This window comes from Haplochromis burtoni, unplaced genomic scaffold (assembly GCF_018398535.1).
Source record: "Haplochromis burtoni strain Fernald_Lab_line unplaced genomic scaffold, NCSU_Asbu1 Contig_221, whole genome shotgun sequence".
NCBI classification, from domain to species: domain Eukaryota; kingdom Metazoa; phylum Chordata; class Actinopteri; order Cichliformes; family Cichlidae; genus Haplochromis; species Haplochromis burtoni.
In genome coordinates, this window is record NW_024582582.1 from 948924 (window position 1) to 955164 (window position 6241).

A 6241-nucleotide genomic window follows, 5' to 3' on the forward strand; every position below is an offset into this window, starting at 1 on the left:
AACATGAGAGGTTTTTGGACAAAGTTTGTGTTTTTTCCATTGTTTAAGCACTGCTTCCAGCCAAGAGTGATACCATATATGCCCCATAGCTTCAGAAAAGGCTAACATTGTTACCTTTTTACAAAAAAACAGCTGAACATGAGAGGTTTTTGGACCAATTTTGTGTTCTACATTCTTTAAGCACCGGTTTGAGCACCGGTTTGAGCACCGTTTAAGCACCGGCACCGTTTCAAAAGTACTGGTTTGGCACCGGTGGTATCGGATAAAACCTAAACGATACCCATCCCTACTAAGATGTGATAAGAATGGAGATTGGAGAATGCAGCCCCTTGTTGAGCTTCTACTACACATTCAAGCTTTGCATTATCTATGCTATATTTTAATGAGTGCTAATTTTTATGATATGGTTCTTTGGGGAACATGGATAGTTGCCTATCTTTGCCCAAGTGATAATTTGACCTGAAAATGTAGAATTTGTTAATGTACCTGCTTATTACCATTAACAAGTATGCTATAATTATGTTCTAAGCTATTTATCTAGTTATGAAAAACAGTGCTTTTCACAGTGCATGTCTATGTTAAATAGAGGGACTTCAGTACAGTGTAGCCCATTCAGTATAAGCAGCAAAGAGTTTTTCTCCAGTTGCTGTTGTATGTCAGCAGATGGCAGAATTGACAATGAGTTTGCAACAGAGGAAAGGATAAATTCAATGACTTCAAACTTCACTTTCCTTTTGACTGACAGTCACAAGGACTGTCATTAAAAAAAGATAACAGAGAAGACCAGATACTAATATAAAATGTTTCTGATGAGTAACCTGTGGAAAAATCAGCTCATATTCACCATTTTCAGTGACACTGATGTGGTTGGCAAAGGTAATGTCATAAAATGTTTTTCAGGTGACATTGCTAACAGTTGTATCACTGTGTTACCCAAGTAGTGAAATCTGTTTTCTTTGTAGTACTCAAAGAAAAAAAATATCTGCAAACCCTATTCCAAAAAGTTTCAGCAGTTGCGATTTATCCCTATGCACTTTGGATGTTATCAGTCTATACAATGGGCGTTATGAGCAGAAATCACCCCCATAGATATGAGCCAGTAGGGGCCTTCTCCACCTGCTAGTTTGTTAATATTAATATTAATAATTCAGATGGAGGGTCACTAACAGGTGGATGGGAAGATTCCAGATTCCATACAGTGATACTAGAGGCCAATGTAATGCAATTCAGTTTCAATTTAAGACTTCTTTATATGGTATCAAAAATTGTTAAAATCCATCCAAAACAACAGTGATGACAACACTCCTGGCTTGAGCGGTCAGCAACAGACGACTTCCCCCATCACCCACTTCACACCAACACCCAAAGCTATGCCTATCAACCACATTCTGGCAACTAATCAGTACTGTTGCCTGCATCAGTACTGTAATAATTACATATTGGACACCATAACTCAAGACGTACACATCACATCACAGACAACCAGTTAGACAACATAACATGCTCAAAAAGTCCACCGAAGCCGTTTTTTCTTTTCTTCTCTTCTTCTGTCCACACATGGTCAGTCAGTCATAGGCCAGAGGTTACCAGCACATAGCCTAAATATAGTCAGTCTGTGATGTATCTCTCTTAGTGTTAAAGTCAAACCAACGTAAGTTATGTCACGCTGTGTCAAAATTGTCATCATCATGGGTCAAAGGTCTCCTGAAGACGGCATATCTTTGTGACGGGTCTGCACACACGGCTGGTTGGGGTCTTAATCCAGACCTGACATACAAGCTCCTTTTTCTCTGGCACAGCTCCTGTGACTCTGCCAATAATCCAGGAACCACGAGTTGCAGAGTCATTAACTATGAGGACCACATCTCCAGGAATAAAGTTGTATTTAATCCTTCCCCATTTCTGGCGCTGTTGAAGTTGTGGCAAGTATTCTTTAATCCATCTTTTCCAAAACAGGTGAGATATATATTAGACCTGTCTCCATCGTTAAGAGATTACCTTTCTGGAACAGACGGGTAAACACGGGTTGGATTTGAGAAGGAGGAGGTGGTTTGGTGTTAAGGATTCCAAATCATTTGGATCAGTGGATTCCAGTGTAATGGGTCTACTGTTGACAATGGACTACACTTCACAAAGAGCAGTTTGGAGTCCTTCTTCATCCAAATGCTGTGTCTGCAGGGTGAAATTAAGAATCTTTCTGACAGAACGACTCAACCACTCCCATGCTCCGCCATGATGCGATCCAGTTGGAGGACTAAAGAGCCATTTCACTCCCTTCAAAGACAGCGTATCAGAGATCTTTTCCTGATTTTCTTCCATAGCTCGTGTCAGGTCGCGCTCTGCTTCCACAAAGTTGGTCAAATCTGCTTTTGGGCAAGCCACCCATCTGCTGCTGGCCTGCAACTCCATGAAACGTTCTACCTTCAACATAATGTTTCTAATCAAAGTACCAGCACCAGGAATCCAGTATTTCTGATGCAGCTTCGAGAGTATGTGGTTCCTTCCACCATGACCTCTTTATGAATATGCTGTAGAATGAGATTAGAAATGTGAAGATCTTTAGCGATTATGACAGGGTGCTTTGAATTTTTTTTCCATTGCCCTACTGAGACATCTACCAACCTGCAGCACGTAGTCCTCCAAAACAGGATTCAACTCATATATGTGAATGCTTTGTTTCACACTCTCTCCCCTTTGGAGGCAGGAAATTTCTTCTGCATATATTTTCCTCTGACAGAACTTGATTATTATTATTCAGTGTCATGTAGAAAAGTCTCTATCTTCATACGTCTGAAAGCAAGGTCTGCCGAGTTATGCGTTGTGTTCACATAGAAGCCCTAGAAGCCTTGAGGATCTCTGACACTCACTTCGCCACAAAAACACAGAATCAGGAAGTCTCGTTATTTATATATTTCAACACTGCGGTGCTCTCTGTCCAAAACACTGAGTTTAGGAGAAGTAGTCTCAGCTCCCTCCTCCCTTCTAGCCATATGAACTGCTGCTACCACTTCCACATTCCATGCTCGGGGATTATGACTGGTTTTAAAGGTGCCAACCGGGACTTTCCCATTATGAAGGAACTGAGTATCTGCGAACGACTGTTGTGCAGCAGCAGTGAGGTAACAGCGCCATACCCCTTCCCACTCGCATCTGTAAACTGGTGCAACTGAGCAGTGGTGGTCTCTCATAAATCAGGAATTCTTAAACATCACCTGATGCTGATGTTGTCTAACAGGCGTAATTCTTCCATCCAGCTTTTCCACTCTTGAGCAACTGCTGATTGAAGGATCTTGAAGGATCCTTTTGGCTGTGCAGATGACAGGAGCAAGGAACCCCAGAGGGTCATAAAAGGAGCTTACTGTGGATAGGATCCCTCTCAGGGTCAATGGTCTGTTTGGGATGGACATGCAGAACTTAAACACATCTGACTGTAGGCACCACCACACTCCCAATGCTGGCTCAACAGGTGGTTACAACCCAGGTCTCGGTCCTTAACCTTCTTTGCTCTCTCCTCCTCAGCTATCACTGCCAGAACGCTGTGGCTATTATCCACTTTGTTAAGTGAAAGCCGCCCTTGGCGCAGATGTCTCTGAAATCTGAGTTAAGAGAGATGGCTTCCTCTTCAGAGCCTATTATCGTCCACATAAAATCTATGGAATGATGTCAATCACTTGATGGCTAAAGTATGCTTTGTTGTCCTCTGTGCATTTCCGCAGGGCATAGTTAGCATAGTTTGGAGAGGACATTGCCCCAAACAAATGAACACACATCCTGTACTCTTGCATGATCTGATTTAAGCCACCACCAGACCACTAGAAAAATCTCAGTAGGGCAGTATATTCACATGCACATGCACCTGGTAAAACATAGCTTCAGTGTCAGACATCAAAACAACAGCCTCTTTCCTGAACCTTGTCAGCAAGCCAACCAAATCATTTGTTAAGTCAGGACCACTCAGGAGCTGCGCGTTAAGAGAAAAACGCTGGAATGATGCTAGACAGTCAAACAACCCACATCTTCCCCTTGGTAGGACAATACTCTAGTGCCCATCACTCAAGGCCGCTGCCTGAAGAGCCTTTCCATCTTCTGATTTAATCAGTGACCATGAGTGAACTTTATTCAATAAGCAGATGCAATCACATGTCCATTCCTAAAGTGCTCATACAGAAGAGTCTTTGCCTTTACATATCCAGCACCATCAGGCGTATGTTGACAGCTTTTAACAAGTTCATTGGGCTGCCCCTTGGTGTACTGTGCAAGATAATGCAGGCAGTCGCCAGCATCGCCAGTCTTTGCTTCTATGACCTGTTCAAATAAACACATAAAATCCTAAAAATGTGAAGGATTGCCATCAAAGGTTTGAATCTCTCTTTTGGGCAGTGAAGAGAGACTGATGATGGGCCGACATACAAGTTAATTCATTTTATTTTTCCATAATGGACAACAGGTTTTCATTGGCTACAGGATTAGCAGCTTGTTGCCGAGACAAAGGTTGGATTGGTCTAAAAGTGTCAGAAGGTCCCATAAGAGTGGGTGCAGGTCTTTCTCTTTTCATACTCCGTTGTGTTGTTTTTACTTGAAGCTCTGCATTCCCAGTGACTGTCTGTGGTAAGCGTCTGTGGAACAAAAGTCTCTGCATCCGCATTAAGGATTTCGACGCTGTTTCTTTTTGTTTTAAAATATGATTCCATTCCAATGGATTTCCGTGAAGCAACACTCCGCACAGTGGATCCAGTTCTCAGCACATTCACTTTTTCAACAGTTGCAGCTATATCTGCTTCAAACTGCTCATATCTGCTTGAAGTTGTTCTTTCTTTCTCCTCAATTGCTCCTCCTATTCTTCAAGAGAGTGTTTTTCTTTGAGCATATGTTGACGTGCGAGCAAGGCAGTCATCTGCCCTGAGATGTGCAGATGAAGTGGATGATACACTTGAGTTGGACCTACTGCCTTGATTTGACACACTATCAGATGGCAACAAAGTGCTCAAAGTGCTTTGAGTGCTCAATCATCAGTTTATGGATCAAACTTAGCATCCATCACCAGCATACAACCTTCCTCTCTCTATTTATCCAAGTCAATTTCATGTTCACACATTTAACCGTTGTTAATAATTCATGCAAATCTACTTCCCACTAAACAGCTTTATCTAATGTGTCTATATCTCTCTGGATAGCTGCATCATGCTTGAAGAACCCTGAACACTTGGCTGTTCACAGACTGCTCAGTGAACTGGCAAGTTGTTACTTCCTCTGTTATCTTGAGGATTGGTTTGGATTGTTTATTGTCCAATAGGAGAACAGCTAATATTTCTATCTTTCAAATTCCTAATGAGATTTTCACTCAGTATCCAAACATGTTTAGAATTGTTAAGTTTTGTTTTGATGTGTCAAATGTGGATTAAATAAAGGATACTATAAGTCCCATAAGTAGAAATAGTAAGGGTGGCTTTAAACAACACTTTTCTTAAAGACGAACTGCAAAGTCTCATAAGTTTTATACTTCTGAGTGTATTGTAATTTATTTTGAGACAATTCTGCTTATAAAAGCGCTGTAAAGTGGTGTTGTGGTAAAAAAAAAAACCATTGATGGCTAATTACACTGTAATTTATATAATAATAGTTTTACATCCCGATATATAAATTAAACCTGCTACTGTAAATTGTTCTTATAAAATAGATACTTTAGATTGTTCGTTTTCAATTTTATCCATTTTCACCTAATCACATGAAGTTTAGATAGGTGAATCCATGTTCTAAGCTATTGTTATAAATGGTAGATTTTGTTGCGAAATCGATCCATGTAGACCAGTGTCACAAACCACGGAGGCCCCAGAAAAGTGCAATCAAACGTTGAGTTTATTAACAGCCCGGAGAAAACATCAGCATATGTCTTCTGACCAAAATACATGTTGTGGATACTTATAAAGCAGTGGGGTACACGCCCCCCATGGCGTCAATGACAGATTAAAATAGGTTCCAGACATTAGTCACAGTTAATCGTACATCTTTAATACCTATAAGCAGACATAGAACTTCTCTTTTCTATAACACCTTCCATACAAGGTAATACACTTCAAGCCCTCAGGGACTCTGATCATCTGTTACCAAGTAGAATAAAATATAGTAAGACAACAAATGAGTTAAGGCCTCAGGCCGGACACATTCCTAGATTATATGTATTATATGTACTGTAAGCATGCATTGCAGTTATCCTTCTATGTTCTAGTTTCCCTCAGCATGT